Source organism: Scyliorhinus torazame, unplaced genomic scaffold, assembly GCF_047496885.1.
Source record: "Scyliorhinus torazame isolate Kashiwa2021f unplaced genomic scaffold, sScyTor2.1 scaffold_165, whole genome shotgun sequence".
NCBI lineage: Eukaryota > Metazoa > Chordata > Chondrichthyes > Carcharhiniformes > Scyliorhinidae > Scyliorhinus > Scyliorhinus torazame.
This window is the reverse complement of record NW_027307892.1, coordinates 91,141-113,925: the sequence shown is the minus strand read 5'-3', so window position 1 is coordinate 113,925 and position 22,785 is coordinate 91,141.

Sequence of the window (22,785 nt, the reverse complement as noted above, 5' to 3'; positions counted from 1 at the left end):
CCCTCTACACTGTCCCCACCAAACACTCCCAGGACAGGCACAGCACGGGGTTTAGATACAGAGTAAAGCTCCCTCTACACTGTCCCCATGAAACACTCCCAGGAGAGGTACAGCACTGGGTTAGATACAGAGTAAAGCTCCCTCTCCACTGTCCCCATCAAACACTCCCAGGACTGGCACAGCACGGGGTTAGGTACAGAGTAAAGCTCCCTCTACACTGTCCCCATCACCAGGACAGGTACAGCACGGGGTTACATACAGAGTAAAGCTCCCTCTACACTTTCCCCATCAAACACCCCCATGACAGGTACAGCACGGGGTTAGATACAGAGTAAAGCTCCCTCTACACTGTCCCCATCAAACATTCCCAGGACAGGTACAGCACGGGGTTAGATACAGAGTAAAGCTCCCTCTACACTGTCCCCATCAAACACCCCCAGGACAGGTACAGCACGGGGTTAGATACAGAGTAAAGCTACCTCTACACTGTCCCCATCAAACATTCCCAGGACAGGTACAGCACGGTTAGATACAGAGTAAATCTCCCTCTACACTGTCCCCATCAAACACCCGCAGGACAAGTACTGCACGGGCTAGATACAGAGTAAAGCTCCCTCTACAGTGTCCCCATCAAACACTCCCAGGACAGGTACAGCACGGGCTAGATACAGAGTAAAGCTCCCTCTACACTGTCCCCATCAAACACTCCCAGGACAGGTACAGCACGGGGTTTAGGTACAGAGTAAAGCTCCCTCTACACTGTCCACATTAAACACTCGCAGGACAGGAACAGCACGGGGTTAGATACAAAGTAAAGCTCCCTCTACACTGTCCCCATCAAACACTCCCAGGACAGGTACAGCACGGGGTTCGATGCAGAGTAAAGCTCCCTCTACACTGCCCCCATCAAACACTCCCAGGACAGGCACAGCACGGGGTTTAGATACAGAGTAAAGTTCCCTCTCCACTGTCCCCATCAAACACTCCCAGGGCAAGTACAGCACGGGGTTAGATACAGAGTAAAGCTCCCTCTACACTGTCCCCATCAAACACTCCCAGGACAAGTACAGCACGGGGTTAGATACAGAGTAAAGCTCCCTCTCCACTGTCCCCATCAAACACTCCCAGGACAGGTACAGCACGGGGTTAGATATAGAGTAAAGCTCCCTCTACACTGTCCCCACCAAACACTCCCAGGACAGGCACAGCACGGGGTTTAGATACAGAGTAAAGCTCCCTCTCCACTGTCCCCATGAAACACTCCCAGGAGAGGTACAGCACTGGGTTAGATACAGAGTAAAGCTCCCTCTCCACTGTCCCCATCAAACACTCCCAGGACAGGTACAGCACGGGTTTAGATACAGAGTAAAGCTCCCTCTACACTGTCCCCATCAAACACCCCCAGGACAGGTAAAGCACGGGGTTTAGGTACAGAGTAAAGCTCCCTCTGCACTGTCCCCATCACCAGGACAGGTACAACACGGGGTTAGATATAGAGTAAAGCTCCCTCTACACTGTCCCCATCAAACACTCCCAGGACAGGTACAGCAAGGGGTTTGATACAGAGTAAAGCTCCCTCTACACTGTCCCCATCAAACACTCCCAGGACAGTTACAGCACGGGGTTAGATGCACAGTAAAGCACCCTCTACACTGTCCCCATCATACACTCCCAGGACAGGCACAGCACGGGGTTTTGGTACAGAGTAAAGCTCCCTCTCCACTGTCCCCATCAAACACTCCCAGGACAAGTACAGCACGGGGTTAGTTACAGAGTAAGGCTCCCTCTACACTGTCCCCACCAAACACTCCCAGGACAGGTACAGCAATGGGTTTGATACAGAGTAAAGCTCCCTCTACACTGTCCCCACCAAACACTCCCAGGACAGGCACAGCACGGGGTTTAGATACAGAGTAAAGCTCCCTCTACACTGTCCCCATTAAACACTCCCAGGAGAGGTACAGCACTGGGTTAGATACAGAGTAAAGCTCCCTCTCCACTGTCCCCATCAAACACTCCCAGGACAGGCACAGCACGGGGTTAGGTACAGAGTAAAGCTCCCTCTACACTGTCCCCATCACCAGGACAGGTACAGCACGGGGTTACATACAGAGTAAAGCTCCCTCTACACTTTCCCCATCAAACACCCCCATGACAGGTACAGCACGGGGTTAGATACAGAGTAAAGCTCCCTCTACACTGTCCCCATCAAACATTCCCAGGACAGGTACAGCACGGGGTTAGATACAGAGTAAAGCTCCCTCTACACTGTCCCCATCAAACACCCGCAGGACAAGTACAGCACGGGCTAGATACAGAGTAAAGCTCCCTCTACAGTGTCCCCATCAAACACTCCCAGGACAGGTACAGCACGGGCTAGATACAGAGTAAAGCTCCCTCTACACTCTCCCCTCAAACACTCCCAGGACAGGTACAGCACGGGGTTAGATGCAGAGTAAAACTCCCTCTACACTGTCCCCATCATACACTCCCAGGACAGGCACAGCACGGGGTTTAGGTACAGAGTAAAGCTCCCTCTCCACTGTCCCCATCAAACACTCCCAGGACAAGTACAGCACGGGCTAGATACAGAGTAAAGCTCCCTCTACAGTGTCCCCATCAAACACTCCCAGGACAGGTACAGCACGGGCTAGATACAGAGTAAAGCTCCCTCTACACTCTCCCCTCAAACACTCCCAGGACAGATACAGCACCGGGTTAGATACAGACTAAAGCTCCCTCTCCACTGCCCCCATCAAACACTCACAGGACAGATACAGCACGGGGTTAGATACAGAGTAAAGCTCCCTCTACACTGTCCCCATCAAACACTCCCAGGACAAATACAGCACGGTGTTAGATACAGAGTAAAGATCCCTCTACACTGTCCCCATCAAACACTCCCAGGACAGGTACAGCACGGGGTTAGATACAGAGTAAAGCTCCGTCTACACTGTCCCCATCAAACAGTTCCAGGACAGGTACAGCACGGTGTTAGATACAGAGTAAAGCTCCCTCTACACTGTCCCCATCAAATACTCCCAGGACAGGTACAGCACGGGTTTAGATACAGAGTAAAGCACCCTCTACACTGTCCCCATCAAACACCCCCAGGGCAGGTACAGTACTGGGTTAGATACATAGTAAAGCTCCCTCTGCACTGTCCCCATCAAACACTCCCAGGACAGGTACAGCACGGGGTTAGATACAGAGTAAAGCTCCCTCTACACTGTCCCCATCAAACACTCCCAGGAGAGGTACAGCACGGGGTTAGACACAGAATAAAGATTTCTCTATACTGTCCCCATCAAACAGTCCCAGGACAGGTACAGCACCGGGTTAGATACAGAGTAAATCTCCCTCTCTACTGTCCCCAGCAAACACTCCCAGGACAGGTACAGCACGGGGTTAGATACAGTGTAAAGCCCCCTCTTCACTGTCCACACCAAACACTTCCAGGACAGGCACAGCACGGGGTTTAGATACAGAGAAAAGCTCCCTCTACAGTGTCCCCATCAAACACTCCCAGGGTAGGTACAGCACGGGGTAAGATACTGAGTAAAGCTCCCTCTCCACTGCCCCCATCAAACACTCACAGGACAGATACAGCACGGGGTTAGATACAGAGTAAAGCTCCCTCTACACTTTCCCCACCAAACACTCCCAGGACAGGCACAGCACGGGGTTTCGATACAGAGTAAAGCTCCCTCTACACTGTCCCCATGAAACACTCCCAGGAGAGGTACAGCACTGGGTTAGATACAGAGTAAAGCTCCCTCTCCACTGTCCCCATCAAACAGTCCCAGGACAGGTACAGCACGGGGTTAGATACAGAGTAAAGCTCCCTCTACACTGTCCCCATCAAACACCCCCAGGACAGGTACAGCACGGGGTTTAGGTACAGAGTAAAGCTCCCTCTGCACTGTCCCCAACACCAGGACAGGTACAACACGGGGTTAGATATAGAGTAAAGCTCCCTCTACGCTGTCCCCATCAAACACTCCCAGGACAGGTACAGCAAGGGGTTTGATACAGAGTAAAGCTCCCTCTACACTGTCCCCATCAAACACTCCCAGGACAGTTACAGCACGGGCTAGATACAGAGTAAAGCTCCCTCTACACTGTCCCCATCAAACACTCCCAGGACAGGTACAGCACGGGGTTAGATACAGAGTAAAGCTCCCTCTACACTGTCCACATCAAACACTCGCAGGACAGGAACAGCACGGGGTTAGATACAAAGTAAAGCTCCCTCTACACTGTCCCCATCAAACACTCCCAGGACAGGTACAGCACGGGGTTAGATGCAGAGTAAAACTCCCTCTACACTGTCCCCATCATACACTCCCAGGACAGGCACAGCACGGGGTTTAGGTACAGAGTAAAGCTCCCTCTCCACTGTCCCCATCAAACACTCCCAGGACAAGTACAGCACGGGCTTAGTTACAGAGTAAAGCTCCCTCTACACTGTCCCCACCAAACACTCCCAGGACAGGTACAGCAAGGGGTTTGATACAGAGTAAAGCTCCCTCTACACTGTCCCCACCAAACACTCCCAGGACAGGCACAGCACGGGGTTTAGATACAGAGTAAAGCTCCCTCTACACTGTCCCCATGAAACACTCCCAGGAGAGGTACAGCACTGGGTTAGATACAGAGTAAAGCTCCCTCTACACTGTCCCCATCACCAGGACAGGTACAGCACGGGGTTACATACAGAGTAAAGCTCCCTCTACACTTTCCCCATCAAACACCCCCATGACAGGTACAGCACGGGGTTAGATACAGAGTAAAGCTCCCTCTACACTGTCCCCATCAAACAGCCCCAGGACAGGTACAGCACGGGGTTAGATACAGAGTAAAGCTCCCTCTACACTGTCCCCATCAAACACTCCCAGGACAGGTACAGCACGGGGTTAGATACAGAGTAAAGCTCCCTCTACACTGTCCCCATCAAACACTCCCAGGACAGGTACAGCACGGTTAGATACAGAGTAAAGCTCCCTCTACACTGTCCCCATCAAACACCCCCAGGACAGGTACAGCACGGGGTTTAGGTACAGAGTAAAGCTCCCTCTGCACTGTCCCCATCACCAGGACAGGTACAACACGGGGTTAGATATAGAGTAAAGCTCCCTCTACACTGTCCCCATCAAACACTCACAGGACAGGTACAGCAAGGGGTTTGATAAAGAGTAAAGCTCCCTCTACACTGTCCCAATCAAACACTCCCAGGGCAGGTACAGCACGGGCTAGATACAGAGTAAAGCTCCCTCTACACTGTCCCCATCAAACACTCCCAGGACAGGTACAGCACGGGGTTAGATACAGAGTAAAGCTCCCTCTACACTGTCCGCATCAAACACTCGCAGGACAGGAACAGCACGGGGTTAGATACAAAGTAAAGCTCCTTCTACACTGTCCCCATCAAACACTCCCAGGACAGGTACAGCACGGTGTTAGATGCAGAGTAAAGCTCCCTCTACACTGTCCCCATCAAACACTCCCAGGACAGGCACAGCACGGGGTTTAGATACAGAGTAAAGTTCCCTCTCCACTGTCCCCATCAAACACTCCCAGGGCAAGTACAGCACGGGGTTAGATACAGAGTAAAGCTCCCTCTCCACTGTCCCCATCAAACACTCCCAGGACAGGTACAGCACGGGGTTAGATGCAGAGTAAAGCACCCTCTACACTGTCCCCATCATACACTCCCAGGACAGGCACAGCACGGGGTTTAGGTACAGAGTAAAGCTCCCTCTCCACTGTCCCCATCAAACACTCCCAGGACAAGTACAGCACGGGGTTAGTTACAGAGTAAAGCTCCCTCTACACTGTCCCCACCAAACACTCCCAGGACAGGTACAGCAAGGGGTTTGATACAGAGTAAAGCTCCCTCTACACTGTCCCCACCAAACACTCCCAGGACAGGCACAGCACGGGGTTTAGATACAGAGTAAAGCTCCCTCTACACTGTCCCCATGAAACACTCCCAGGAGAGGTACAGCACTGGGTTAGATACAGAGTAAAGCTCCCTCTCTACTGTCCCCATCAAACACTCCCAGGACAGGTACAGCAAGGGGTTTGATACAGAGTAAAGCTCCCTCTACACTGTCCCCACCAAACACTCCCAGGACAGGCACAGCACGGGGTTTAGATACAGAGTAAAGCTCCCTCTACACTGTCCCCATGAAACACTCCCAGGAGAGGTACAGCACTGGGTTAGATACAGAGTAAAGCTCCCTCTCTACTGTCCCCATCAAACACTCCCAGGACAGGTACAGCACGGGGTTAGATACAGAGTAAAGCTCCCTCCACACTGTCCACATCAAATACTCGCAGGACAGGAACAGCACGGGGTTAGATACAAAGTAAAGCTCCCTCTACACTGTCCCCATCAAACACTCCCAGGACAGGTACAGCACGGGGTTAGATGCAGAGTAAAGCTCCCTCTACACTGTCCCCATCAAACACTCCCAGGACAGGCACAGCACGGGGTTTAGATACAGAGTAAAGTTCCCTCTCCACTGTCCCCATCAAACACTCCCAGGACAGGTACAGCACGGGGTTAGATACAGAGTAAAGCTCCCTCTACACTGTCACCATCAAACACTCCCAGGAAAGGCACAGCACGGGGTTAGATTCAGAGAAATGCTCCCTCTACACTGTCCCCATCAAACACTCCCAGGACAGGCACAGCACGGGGTTTAGATACAGAGTAAAGCTCCCTCTACACTGTCCCCATCAAACACTCCCAGGACAGATACAGCACCGGGTTAGATACAGACTAAAGCTCCCTCTCCACTGCCCCCATCAAACACTCACAGGACAGATACAGCACGGGGTTAGATACAGAGTAAAGCTCCCTCTACACTGTCCCCATCAAACACTCCCAGGACAAATACAGCACGGTGTTAGATACAGAGTAAAGATCCCTCTACACTGTCCCCATCAAACACTCCCAGGACAGGTACAGCACGGGGTTAGATACAGAGTAAAGCTCCGTCTACACTGTCCCCATCAAACAGTTCCAGGACAGGTACAGCACGGTGTTAGATACAGAGTAAAGCTCCCTCTACACTGTCCCCATCAAATACTCCCAGGACAGGTACAGCACGGGTTTAGATACAGAGTAAAGCACCCTCTACACTGTCCCCATCAAACACCCCCAGGACAGGTACAGTACTGGGTTAGATACATAGTAAAGCTCCCTCTGCACTGTCCCCATCAAACACTCCCAGGACAGGTACAGCACGGGGTTAGATACAGAGTAAAGCTCCCTCTACACTGTCCCCATCAAACACTCCCAGGAGAGGTACAGCACGGGGTTAGACACAGAATAAAGATCTCTCTATACTGTCCCCATCAAACAGTCCCAGGACAGGTACAGCACCGGGTTAGATACAGAGTAAATCTCCCTCTCTACTGTCCCCAGCAAACACTCCCAGGACAGGTACAGCACGGGGTTAGATACAGTGTAAAGCCCCCTCTTCACTGTCCCCACCAAACACTTCCAGGACAGATACAGCACGGGGTTAGATACAGAGTAAAGCTCCCTCTACACTGTCCCCATCAAACACTCCCAGGACAAATACAGCACGGTGTTAGATACAGAGTAAAGATCCCTCTACACTGCCCCCATCAAACACTCCCAGGACAGGTACAGCACGGGGTTAGATACAGAGTAAAGCTCCGTCTACACTGTCCCCATCAAACAGTTCCAGGACAGGTACAGCACGGCGTTAGATACAGAGTAAAGATCCCTCTACACTGTCCCCATCAAACACTCCCAGGACAGGTACAGCACGGGGTTAGATACAGAGTAAAGCTCCCTCTACACTGTCCCCATCAAACACTCCAAGGACAGGTACAGAACGGGGTTATATACAGAGTAAAGCTCCCTCTATACTGTCCCCACCAAACACTCCCAGGACAGGCACAGCATGGGGGTTTGATACAGAGAAAAGCTCCCTCTCCACTGTCCCCATCAAACACTCCCAGGACTGGTAGAGCACCGAGTAAGATACAGAGTTAAGCTCCCTCTACACTGTCCCCAGCAAACACTCCCAGGACAGATACAGCACGGGCTTTAGATACAGAGAAAAGCTCCCTCTACACTCTCCCCATCAAACACTCCCAGGACAGGTACAGCACGGGGTTAGATACAGAGTAAAGCTCCCTCTCCACTGTCCCCATCAAATACTCCCAGGACAGGTAGAGCACCGAGTAAGATACAGAGTAAAGCTCCCTCTACACTGTCCCCATCAAACACCCCCAGGACCGGTACAGTACGGGGTTAGATACAGAGTAAAGCTCCTTTGACACTGTCCCCATCAAACACCCCCAGGACAGGTACAGTACGGGGTTAGATACAGTGTAAAGCTCCCATGACACTGTCCCCATCAAACACCCCCAGGACAGGTACAGTACGGGGTTAGATACAGTGTTAAGCTCCCATGACACTGTCCCCATCAAACACCCCCAGGACAGGTACAGCACGGGGTTAGATACAGAGTAAATCTCCCTCTACACTGTCCCCATCAAACACTCCCAGGACAGGTACAGCACGGGGTTAGATACAGAGTAAAGCTCCCTCTACACTGTCCCCATCAAACACTCCCAGGACAGGTACAGCACGGGTTTAGATACAGAGTAAAGCTACCTCTTCACTGTCCTCATCAAACACTCCAAGGACAGGTACAGAACGGGGTTAGATACAGAGTAAAGCTCCCTCTATACTGTCCCCACCAAACACTCCCAGGACAGGCACAGCACGGGGTTTAGATACAGAGAAAAGCTCCCTCTACACTGTCCCCATTAAACACTCCCAGGACAGACACAGCACGGTGTTAGATACAGACTCACTCTCCCTCTCCACTGTCCCCATCAAACACTCCCAGGACTGGTAGAGCACCGAGTAAGATACAGAGTAAATCTCCCTCTACACTGTCCCCATCAAACACTCCCAGGACAGATACAGCACGGGGATACAAACAGAGTAAAGCTCCCTTTACACTGTCCCCATCAAACACTCCCAGGATAGGTACAGCACGGGGTTAGATACAGATTAAAGGTCCGTCTACACTGTCCCCATTAAACATCCCCAGGAAAGGTACAGGACGGGGTTAGATATAGAGTAAAGCTCCCTCTACACTGTCCCCACCAAACACTCCCAGGACAGGTACAGCACGGGGTTAGATACAGAGTAAAGCTCGCTCTACACAGTCCCCACCAAACACTCCCAGGACAGGCACAGCACGGGGTTTAGATACAGAGTAAAGCTCCCTCTACACTGTCCCCATGAAACACTCCCAGGAGAGGTACAGCACTGGGTTAGATATAGAGTAAAGCTCCCTCTCCACTGTCCCCATCAAACACTCCCAGGACAGGTACAGCACGGGTTTAGATACAGAGTAAAGCTCCCTCTACACTGTCCCCATCAAACACCCCCAGGACAGGTAAAGCACGGGGTTTAGGTACAGAGTAAAGCTCCCTCTGCACTGTCCGCATCACTAGGACAGGTACAACACGGGGTTAGCTATAGAGTAAAGCTCCCTCTACACTGTCCCCATCAAACACTCCCAGGACAGGTACAGCAAGGGGTTTGATACAGAGTAAAGCTCCCTCTACACTGTCCCCATCAAACACTCCCAGGACAGGTACAGCATGGGGTTAGATGCAGAGTAAAGCACCCTCTACACTGTCCCCATCATACACTCCCAGGACAGGCACAGCACGGGGTTTAGGTACAGAGTAAAGCTCCCTCTCCACTGTCCCCATCAAACACTCCCAGGAGAGGTACAGCACTGGGTTAGATACAGAGTAAAGCTCCCTCTCCACTGTCCCCATCAAACACTCCCAGGACAGGCACAGCACGGGGTTAGGTACAGAGTAAAGCTCCCTCTACACTGTCCCCATCACCAGGACAGGTACAGCACGGGGTTACATACAGAGTAAAGCTCCCTCTACACTTTCCCCATCAAACACCCCCATGACAGGTACAGCACGGGGTTAGATACAGAGTAAAGCTCCCTCTACACTGTCCCCATCAAACATTCCCAGGACAGGTACAGCACGGGGTTAGATACAGAGTAAAGCTCCCTCTACACTGTCCCCATCAAACACCCCCAGGACAGGTACAGCACGGGGTTAGATACAGAGTAAAGCTACCTCTACACTGTCCCCATCAAACACTCCCAGGACAGGTACAGCACGGTTAGATACAGAGTAAATCTCCCTCTACACTGTCCCCATCAAACACCCGCAGGACAAGTACTGCACGGGCTAGATACAGAGTAAAGCTCCCTCTACAGTGTCCCCATCAAACACTCCCAGGACAGGTACAGCATGGGCTAGATACAGAGTAAAGCTCCCTCTACACTGTCCCCATCAAACACTCCCAGGACAGGTACAGCACGGGGTTTAGGTACAGAGTAAAGCTCCCTCTACACTGTCCACATTAAACACTCGCAGGACAGGAACAGCACAGGGTTAGATACAAAGTAAAGCTCCCTCTACACTGTCCCCATCAAACACTCCCAGGACAGGTACAGCACGGGGTTCGATGCAGAGTAAAGCTCCCTCTACACTGTCCCCATCAAACACTCCCAGGACAGGCACAGCACGGGGTTTAGATACAGAGTAAAGTTCCCTCTCCACTGTCCCCATCAAACACTCCCAGGGCAAGTACAGCACGGGGTTAGATACAGAGTAAAGCTCCCTCTACACTGTCCCCATCAAACACTCCCAGGACAAGTACAGCACGGGGTTAGATACAGAGTAAAGCTCCCTCTCCACTGTCCCCATCAAACACTCCCAGGACAGGTACAGTACGGGGTTAGATATAGAGTAAAGCTCCCTCGACACTGTCCCCACCAAACACTCCCAGGACAGGCACAGCACGGGGTTTATATACAGAGTAAAGCTCCCACTACACTTTCCCCATGAAACACTCCCAGGAGAGGTACAGCACTGGGTTAGATACAGAGTAAAGCTCCCTCTCCACTGTCCTCATCAAACACTCCAAGGACAGGTACAGAACGGGGTTAGATACAGAGTAAAGCTCCCTCTATACTGTCCCCACCAAACACTCCCAGGACAGGCACAGCACGGGGTTTAGATACAGAGAAAAGCTCCCTCTACACTGTCCCCATTAAACACTCCCAGGACAGACACAGCACGGTGTTAGATACAGACTAACTCTCCCTCTCCACTGTCCCCATCAAACACTCCCAGGACTGGTAGAGCACCGAGTAAGATACAGAGTAAATCTCCCTCTACACTGTCCCCATCAAACACTCCCAGGACAGATACAGCACGGGGATACAAACAGAGTAAAGCTCCCTTTACACTGTCCCCATCAAACACTCCCAGGATAGGTACAGCACGGGGTTAGATACAGATTAAAGGTCCGTCTACACTGTCCCCATTAAACATCCCCAGGAAAGGTACAGGACGGGGTTAGATGCAGAGTAAAGCTCCCTCTCCACTGTCCCCATCAAACACTCCCAGGACAGGTACAGCACGTGGTTAGATGCAGAGTAAAGCTCCCTCTACACTGTCACCATCAAACACTCCCAGGAAAGGCACAGCACAGGGTTAGATACAGAGTAAAGCTCCCTCTACACTGTCCCTATCACCAGGACAGGTACAGCACGGGGTTAGATTCAGAGAAATGCTCCCTTTACACTATCCCCATCAAACACTCCCAGGACAGGCACAGCACGGGGTTTAGATACAGAGAAAAGCTCCCTCCACAGTGTCCCCATCAAAAACACCCAGGGTAGGTACAGCACGGGGTTAGATACTGAGTAAAGCTCCCTCTACACTGTCCCCATCAAACACTCCAAGGACAGGTACAGAACGGGGTTAGATACAGAGTAAAGCTCCCTCTATACTGTCCCCACCAAACACTCCAAGGACAGGCACAGCATGGGGGTTTGATACAGAGAAAAGCTCCCTCTCCACTGTCCCCATCAAACACTCCCAGGACTGGTAGAGCAACGAGTAAGATACAGAGTTAAGCTCCCTCTACACTGTCCCCAGCAAACACTCCCAGGACAGATACAGCACGGGGTTACATACAGAGTAAAGCTCCCTTTACACTGTCCCCATCAAACACTCCCAGGATAGGTACAGCACGGGGTTAGATACAGATTAAAGGTCCATCTACACTGTCCCCATCAAATATCCCCAGGACAGGTACAGCACGGGGTTAGATACAGAGTAAAGCCCCCTCTACACTGTCCCCACCAAACACTCCCAGGACAGGCACAGCACGGGCTTTAGATACAGAGAAAAGCTCCCTCTACACTCTCCCCATCAAACACTCCCAGGACAGGTACAGCACGGGGTTAGATACAGAGTAAAGCTCCCTCTTCACTGTCCCCATCAAACACTCCCAGGACAGGTAGAGCACCGAGTAAGATACAGAGTAAAGCTCCCTCTACACTGTCCCCATCAAACACCCCCAGGACCGGTACAGTACGGGGTTAGATACAGAGTAAAGCTCCTTTGACACTGTCCCCATCAAACACCCCCAGGACAGGTACAGTACGGGGTTAGATACAGTGTAAAGCTCCCATGACACTGTCCCCATCAAACACCCCCAGGACAGGTACAGTACGGGGTTAGATACAGTGTTAAGCTCCCATGACACTGTCCCCATCAAACACTCCCAGGACAGGTACAGCACGTGGTTAGATGCAGAGTAAAGCTCCCTCTACACTGTCACCATCAAACACTCCCAGGAAAGGCACAGCACGGGGTTAGATACAGAGTAAAGCTCCCTCTACACTGTCCCTATCACCAGGACAGGTACAGCACGGGGTTAGATTCAGAGAAATGCTCCCTTTACACTATCCCCATCAAACACTCCCAGGACAGGCACAGCACGGGGTTTAGATATAGAGAAAAGCTCCCTCCACAGTGTCCCCATCAAAAACACCCAGGGTAGGTACAGCACGGGGTTAGATACTGAGTAAAGCTCCCTCTCCACAGTCCCCACCAAACACTCCCAGGACAGGCACAGCACGGTGTTAGATATAGAGTAAAGCTCCCTCTACACTGTCCCCACCAAACACTCCCAGGACAGGCACAGCACGGGGTTTAGATACAGAGTAAAGCTCCATCTACACTGTCCCCATCAAACACTCCCAGGACAGGTACAGCACGGGGTTAGATACAGAGTAAAGCTCGCTCTACACTGTCCCCACCAAACACTTCCAGGACAGGCACAGCACGGGGTTTAGATACAGAGTAAAGCTCCCTCTACACTGTCCCCATGAAACACTCCCAGGAGAGGTACAGCACTGGGTTAGATACAGAGTAAAGCTCCCTCTCCACTGTCCCCATCAAACACTCCCAGGACAGGTACAGCACGGGTTTAGATACAGAGTAAAGCTCCCTCTACACTGTCCCCATCAAACACCCCCAGGACAGGTAAAGCACGGGGTTTAGGTACAGAGTAAAGCTCCCTCTGCACTGTCCCCATCACCACGACAGGTACAACACGGGGTTAGATACAGAGTAAAGCTCCCTCTACACTGTCCCCATGAAACACTCCCAGGAGAGGTACAGCACTGGGTTAGATACAGAGTAAAGCTCCCTCTGCACTGTCCCCATCAAACACTCCCAGGACAGGCACAGCACGGGGTTAGGTACAGAGTAAAGCTCCCTCTACACTGTCCCCATCACCAGGACAGGTACAGCACGGGGTTACATACAGAGTAAAGCTCCCTCTACACTTTCCCCATCAAACACCCCCATGACAGGTACAGCACGGGGTTAGATACAGAGTAAAGCTCCCTCTACACTGTCCCCATCAAACATTCCCAGGACAGGTACAGCACAGGGTTAGATACAGAGTAAAGCTCCCTCTACACTGTCCCCATCAAACACCCCCAGGACAGGTACAGCACGGGGTTAGATACAGAGTAAAGCTACCTCTACACTGTCCCCATCAAACACTCCCAGGACAGGTACAGCACGGTTAGATACAGAGTAAATCTCCCTCTACACTGTCCCCATCAAACACCCGCAGGACAAGTACAGCACGGGCTAGATACAGAGTAAAGCTCCCTCTACAGTGTCCCCATCAAACACTCCCAGGACAGGTACAGCACGGGCTAGATACAGAGTAAAGCTCCCTCTACACTCTCCCCATCAAACACTCCCAGGACAGGTACAGCACGGGGTTTAGGTACAGAGTAAAGCTCCCTCTACACTGTCCACATTAAACACTCGCAGGACAGGAACAGCACGGGGTTAGATACAAAGTAAAGCTCCCTCTACACTGTCCCCATCAAACACTCCCAGGACAGGTACAGCACGGGGTTCGATGCAGAGTAAAGCTCCCTCTACACTGTCCCCATCAAATACTCCCAGGACAGGCACAGCACGGGGTTTAGATACAGAGTAAAGTTCCCTCTCCACTGTCCCCATCAAACACTCCCAGGGCAAGTACAGCACGGGGTTAGATACAGAGTAAAGCTCCCTCTACACTGTCCCCATCAAACACTCCCAGGACAAGTACAGCACGGGGTTAGATACAGAGTAAAGCTCCCTCTCCACTGTCCCCATCAAACACTCCCAGGACAAGTAACTCACGGGGTTAGATACAGAGTAACGCTCCCTCTCCACTGTCCCCATCAAACACTTCCAGGACAGGTACAGCACGGGGTTAGATATAGAGTAAAGCTCCCTCTACACTGTCCCCACCAAACACTCCCAGGACAGGTACAGCACGGGGTTAGATACAGAGTAAAGCTCCCTCTACACTTTCCCCATGAAACACTCCCAGGAGAGGTACAGCACTGGGTTAGATACAGAGTAAAGCTCCCTCTCCACTGTCCCCATCAAACAGTCCCAGGACAGGTACAGCACGGGGTTAGATACAGAGTAAAGCTCCCTCTACACTGTCCCCATCAAACACCCCCAGGACAGGTACAGCACGGGGTTTAGGTACAGAGTAAAGCTCCCTCTGCACTGTCCCCATCACCAGGACAGGTACAACACGGGGTTAGATATAGAGTAAAGCTCCCTCTACACTGTCCCCATCAAACACTCCCAGGACAGGTACAGCAAGGGGTTTGATACAGAGTAAAGCTCCCTCTACACTGTCCCCATCAAACACTCCCAGGACAGTTACAGCACGGGCTAGATACAGAGTAAAGCTCCCTCTACACTGTCTGCATCAAACACTCCCAGGACAGGTACAGCACGGGGTTAGATACAGAGTAAAGCTCCCTCTACACTGTCCACATCAAACACTCGCAGGACAGGAACAGCACGGGGTTAGATACAAAGTAAAGCTCCCTCTACACTGTCCCCATCAAACACTCCCAGGACAGGTACAGCACGGGGTTAGATGCAGAGTAAAGCTCCCTCTACACTGTCCCCATCATACACTCCCAGGACAGGCACAGCACGGGGTTTAGGTACAGAGTAAAGCTCCCTCTCCACTGTCCCCATCAAACACTCCCAGGACAAGTACAGCACGGGGTTAGTTACAGAGTAAAGCTCCCTCTACACTGTCCCCACCAAACACTCCCAGGACAGGTACAGCAAGGGGTTTGATACAGAGTAAAGCTCCCTCTACACTGTCCCCACCAAACACTCCCAGGACAGGCACAGCACGGGGTTTAGATACAGAGTAAAGCTCCCTCTATACTGTCCCCATGAAACACTCCCAGGAGAGGTACAGCACTGGGTTAGATACAGAGTAAAGCTCCCTCTCCACTGTCCCCATCAAACACTCCCAGGACAGGCACAGCACGGGGTTTAGGTACAGAGTAAAGCTCCCTCTACACTGTCCCCATCATCAGGACAGGTACAGCACGGGGTTACATACAGAGTAAAGCTCCCTCTACACTTTCCCCATCAAACACCCCCATGACAGGTACAGCACGGGGTTAGATACAGAGTAAAGCTCCCTCTACACTGTCCCCATCAAACACCCCCAGGACAGGTACAGCACGGGGTTAGATACAGAGTAAAGCTCCCTCTACACTGTCCCCATCAAACACTCCCAGGACAGGTACAGCACGGGGTTAGATACAGAGTAAAGCTCCCTCTACACTGTCCCCATCAAACACTCCCAGGACAGGTACAGCACGGTTAGATACAGAGTAAAGCTCCCTCTACACTGTCCCCATCAAACACTCCCAGGACAGGTACAGCACGGTTAGATACAGAGTAAAGCTCCCTCTGCACTGTCCCCATCACCAGGATAGGTACAACACGGGGTTAGATATAGAGTAAAGCTCCCTCTACACTGTCCCCATCAAACACTCACAGGACAGGTACAGCAAGGGGTTTGATAAAGAGTAAAGTACCCTCTACACTGTCCCAATCAAACACTCCCAGGACAGGTACAGCACGGGCTAGATACAGAGTAAAGCTCCCTCTACACTGTCCCCATCAAACACTCCCAGGACAGGTACAGCACGGGGTTAGACACAGAGTAAAGCTCCCTCTACACTGTCCGCATCAAACACTCCCAGGACAGGTACAGCACGGGGTTAGATGCAGAGTAAAGCTCCCTCTACACTGTCCCCATCAAAAACTCCCAGGACAGGCACAGCACGGGGTTTAGATACAGAGTAAAGTTCCCTCTCCACTGTCCCCATCAAACACTCCCAGGGCAAGTACAGCACGGGGTTAGATACAGAGTAAAGCTCCCTCTCCACTGTCCCCATCAAACACTCCCAGGACAGGTACAGCACGGGGTTAGATGCAGAGTAAAGCACCCTCTACACTGTCCCCATCATACACTCCCAGGACAGGTACAGCACGGGGTTTAGGTACAGAGTAAATCTCCCTCTCCACTGTCCCCATCAAACACTCCCAGGACAAGTACAGCACGGGGTTAGTTACAGAGTAAAGCTCCCTCTACACTGTCCCCACCAAACACTCCCAGGACAGGTACAGCAAGGGGTTTGATACAGAGTAAAGCTCCCTCTACACTGTCCCCACCAAACACTCCCAGGACAGGCACAGCACGGGGTTTAGATACAGAGTAAAGCTCCCTCTACACTGTCCCCATGAAACACTCCCAGGAGAGGTACAGCACTGGGTTAGATACAGAGTAAAGCTCCCTCTCCACTGTCCCCATCAAACACTCCCAGGACAGGCACAGCACGGGGTTTAGGTACAGAGTAAAGCTCCCTCTACACTGTCCCCATCACCAGGACAGGTACAGCACGGGGTTACATACAGAGTAAAGCTCCCTCTACACTTTCCCCATCAAACACCCCCATGACAGGTACAGCACGGGGTTAGATACAGAGTAAAGCTCCCTCTACACTGTCCCCATCAAACTCTCCCAGGACAGGTACAGCACGGGGTTAGATACAGAGTAAAGCTCCCTCTTCACTGTCCCCATCAAACACCCCCAGGACAGGTACAGCACGGGGTCAGATACAGAGTAAAGCTCCCTCTACACTGTCCCCATCAAACACTCCCAGGACAGGTACAGCACGGTTAGATACAGAGTAAAGTTCCCTCTACACTGTCCCCATCAAACACCCGCAGGACAAGTACAGCACGGGCTAGATACAGAGTAAAGCTCCCTCTACAGTGTCCCCATCAAACACTCCCAGGACAGGTACAGCACGGGCTAGATACAGAGTAAAGCTCCCTCTACACTGTCCCCATCAAACACTCCCAGGACAGGTACAGCACGGGGTTTAGATACAGAGTAAAGCTCCCCCTACACTGTCCACATCAAACACTCGCAGGACAAGTACAGCACGGGGTTAGTTACAGAGTAAAGCTCCCTCTACACTGTCCCCACCAAACACTCCCAGGACAGGTACAGCAAGGGGTTTGATACAGAGTAAAGCTCCCTCTACACTGTCCCCACCAAACACTCCCAGGACAGGCACAGCACGGGGTTTAGATACAGAGTAAAGCTCCCTCTACACTGTCCCCATGAAACACTCCCAGGAGATGTACAGCACTGGGTTAGATACAGAGTAAAGCTCCCTCTCCACTGTCCCCATCAAACACGCCCAGGACAGGCACAGCACGGGGTTTAGGTACAGAGTAAAGCTCCCTCTACACTGTCCCCATCACCAGGACAGGTACAGCACGGGGTTACATACAGATTAAAGCTCCCTCTACACTTTCCCCATCAAACACCCCCATGACAGGTACAGCACGGGGTTAGATACAGAGTAAAGCTCCCTCTACACTGTCCCCATCAAACACTCCCAGGACAGGTACAGCACGGGGTTAGATACAGAGTAAAGCTCCCTCTACACTGTCCCCATCAAACACCCCCAGGACAGGTACAGCACGGGGTCAGATACAGAGTAAAGCTCCCTCTACACTGTCCCCATCAAACACTCCCAGGACAGGTACAGCACGGTTAGATACAGAGTAAAGTTCCCTCTACACTGTCCCCATCAAACACCCGCAGGACAAGTACAGCACGGGCTAGATACAGAGTAAAGCTCCCTCTACAGTGTCCCCATCAAACACTCCCAGGACAGGTACAGCACGGGCTAGATACAGAGTAAAGCTCCCTCTACACTGTCCCCATCAAACACTCGCAGGACAGGTACAGCACGGGGTTTAGATACAGATTAAAGCTCCCTCTACACTGTCCACATCAAACACTCGCAGGACAGGAACAGCACGGGGTTAGATACAAAGTAAAGCTCCCTCTACACTGTCCCCATCAAACACTCCCAGGACAGGTACAGCACAGGGTTTAGGTACAGAGTAAAGCTCCCTCTGCACTGTCCCCATCACCAGGACAGGTACAACACGGGGTTAGATATAGAGTAAAGCTCCCTCTACACTGTCCCCATCAAACACTCCCAGGACAGGTACAGCAAGGGGTTTGATGCAGAGTAAAGCTCCCTCTCCACTGTCCCCATCAAACACTCCCAGGACAGGTACAGCACGGGCTAGATACAGAGTAAAGCTCCCTCTACACTGTCCCCATCAAACACTCCCAGGACAGGTACAGCACGGGTTTAGATACAGAGTAAAGCTCCCTCTACACTGTCCACATCAAACACTCGCAGGACAGGAACAGCACGGGGTTAGATAAAAAGTAAAGCTCCCTCTACACTGTCCCCATCAAACACTCCCAGGACAGGTACAGCACGGTGTTAGATGCAGAGTAAAGCACCCTCTACACTGTCCCCATCATACACTCACAGGACAGGCACAGCACGGGGTTTAGGTACAGAGTAAAGCTCCCTCTCCACTGTCCCCATCAAACACTCCCAGGACAAGTACAGCACGGGGTTAGTTACAGAGTAAAGCTCCCTCTACACTGTCCCCACCAAACACTCCCAGGGCAAGTACAGCACGGGGTTAGATACAGAGTAAAGCTCCCTCTCCACTGTCCCCATCAAACACTCCCAGGACAGGTACAGCACGGGGTTAGATGCAGAGTAAAGCACCCTCTACACTGTCCCCATCATACACTCCCAGGACAGGCACAGCACGGGGTTTAGGTACAGAGTAAAGCTCCCTCTCCACTGTCCCCATCAAACACTCCCAGGACAAGTACAGCACGGGGTTAGTTACAGAGTAAAGCTCCCTCTACACTGTCCCCACCAAACACTCCCAGGACAGGTACAGCAAGGGGTTTGATACAGAGTAAAGCTAACTCTACACTGTCCCCACCAAACACTCCCAGGACAGGCACAGCAAGGGGTTTGATACAGAGTAAAGCTCCCTCTACACTGTCCCCACCAAACACTCCCAGGACAGGCACAGCACGGGGTTTAGATACAGAGTAAAGCTCCCTCTACACTGTCCCCATGAAACACTCCCAGGAGATGTACAGCACTGGGTTAGATACAGAGTAAAGCTCCCTCTCCACTGTCCCCATCAAACACGCCCAGGACAGGCACAGCACGGGGTTTAGGTACAGAGTAAAGCTCCCTCTACACTGTCCCCATCACCAGGACAGGTACAGCACGGGGTTACATACAGATTAAAGCTCCCTCTACACTTTCCCCATCAAACACCCCCATGACAGGTACAGCACGGGGTTAGATACAGAGTAAAGCTCCCTCTACACTGTCCCCATCAAACACTCCCAGGACAGGTACAGCACGGGGTTAGATACAGAGTAAAGCTCCCTCTACACTGTCCCCATCAAACACCCCCAGGACAGGTACAGCACGGGGTCAGATACAGAGTAAAGCTCCCTCTACACTGTCCCCATCAAACACTCCCAGGACAGGTACAGCACGGTTAGATACAGAGTAAAGTTCCCTCTACACTGTCCCCATCAAACACCCGCAGGACAAGAACAGCACGGGCTAGATACAGAGTAAAGCTCCCTCTACAGTGTCCCCATCAAACACTCCCAGGACAAGTACAGCACGGGGTTAGATACAGAGTAAAGCTCCCTCTCCACTGTCCCCATCAAACACTCCCAGGACAAGTAACTCACGGGGTTAGATACAGAGTAAAGCTCCCTCTCCACTGTCCCCATCAAACACTCCCAGGACAGGTACAGCACGGGGTTAGATATAGAGTAAAGCTCCCTCTACACTGTCCCCACCAAACACTCCCAGGACAGGCACAGCACGGGGTTTAGATACAGAGTAAAGCTCCATCTACACTGTCCCCATGAAACACTCCCAGGACAGGTACAGCACGGGGTTAGATACAGAGTAAAGCTCCCTCTACACTGTCCCCACCAAACACTCCCAGGACAGGCACAGCACGGGGTTTAGATACAGAGTAAAGCTCCCTCTACACTGTCCCCATGAAACACTCCCAGGAGAGGTACAGAAGTGGGTTAGATACAGAGTAAAGCTCCCTCTCCACTGTCCCCATCAAACACTCCCAGGACAGGTACAGCACGGGGTTAGATACAGAGTAAAGTTCCCTCTACACTGTCCCCATCAAACACCCCCAGGACAGGTAAAGCACGGGGTTTAGGTACAGAGTAAAGCTCCCTCTGCACTGTCCCCATCACCAGGACAGGTACAACACGGGGTTAGATATAGAGTAAAGCTCCCTTTACACTGTCCCCATCAAACACTCCCAGGACAGGTACAGCAAGGGGTTTGATACAGAGTAAAGCTCCCTCTCCACTGTCCCCATCAAACACTCCCAGGACAGGTACAGCACGGGCTAGATACAGAGTAAAGCTAACTCTACACTGTCCCCATCAAACACTCCCAGGACAGGTACAGCACGGGTTTAGATACAGGGTAAAGCTCCCTCTACACTGTCCACATCAAACACTCGCAGGACAGGAACAGCACGGGGTTAGATACAAAGTAAAGCTCCCTCTACACTGTCCCCATCAAACACTCCCAGGACAGGTACAGCACGGTGTTAGATGCAGAGTAAAGCACCCTCTACACTGTCCCCATCATACACTCCCAGGACAGGCACAGCACGGGGTTTAGGTACAGAGTAAAGCTCCCTCTCCACTGTCCCCATCAAACACTCCCAGGACAAGTACAGCACGGGGTTAGTTACAGAGTAAAGCTCCCTCTACACTGTCCCCACCAAACACTCCCAGGACAGGTACAGCAAGGGGTTTGATACAGAGTAAAGCTCCCTCTACACTGTCCCCACCAAACACTTCCAGGACAGGCACAGCACGGGGTTTAGATACAGAGTAAAGCTCCCTCTACACTGCCCCCATGAAACACTCCCAGGAGAGGTACAGCACTGGGTTAGATACAGAGTAAAGCTCCCTCTCCACTGTCCCCATCAAACACTCCCAGGACAGGCACAGCACGGGGTTTAGGTACAGAGTAAAGCTCCCTCTACACTGTCCCCATCACCAGGACAGGTACAGCACGGGGTTACATACAGAGTAAAGCTCCCTCTACACTTTCCCCATCAAACACCCCCATGACAGGTACAGCACGGGGTTAGATACAGAGTAAAGCTCCCTCTACACTGTCCCCATCAAACACTCCCAGGACAGGTACAGCACGGGGTTAGATACAGAGTAAAGCTCCCTCTACACTGTCCCCATCAAACACCCCCAGGACAGGTACAGCACGGGGTTGGATACAGAGTAAAGCTCCCTCTACACTGTCCCCATCAAACACTCCCAGGACAGGTACAGCACGGGGTTAGATACAGAGTAAAGCTCCCTCTACACTGTCCCCATCAAACAGTCCCAGGACAGGTACAGCACGGTTAGATACAGAGTAAAGCGCCCTCTACACTGTCCCCATCAAACACCCGCAGGACAAGTACAGCACGGGCTAGATACAGAGTAAAGCTCCCTCTACAGTGTCCCCATCAAACACTCCCAGGACAGGTACAGCACAGGCTAGATACAGAGTAAAGCTCCCTCTACACTGTCCCCATCAAACACTCCCAGGACAGGTACAGCACGGGGTTTAGATACAGAGTAAAGCTCCCTCTACACTGTCCACATAAACACTCGCAGGACAGGAACAGCACGGGGTTAGATACAAAGTAAAGCTCCCTCTACACTGTCCCCATCATACACTCCCAGGACAGGTACAGCACGGGGTTAGATGCAGAGTAAAGCTCCCTCTACACTGTCCCCATCAAACACTCCCAGGACAGGCACAGCACGGGGTTTAGATACAGAGTAAAGTTCCCTCTCCACTGTCCCCATCAAACACTCCCGGGGCAAGTACAGCACGGGGTTAGATACAGAGTAAAGCTCCCTCTCCACTGTCCCCATCAAACACTCCCAGGACAAGTACAGCACGGGGTTAGATACAGAGTAAAGCTCCCTCTACACTGTCCCCATCAAACACTCCCAGGACAGGTACAGCACGGGGTTAGATGCAGAGTAAAGCTCCCTCT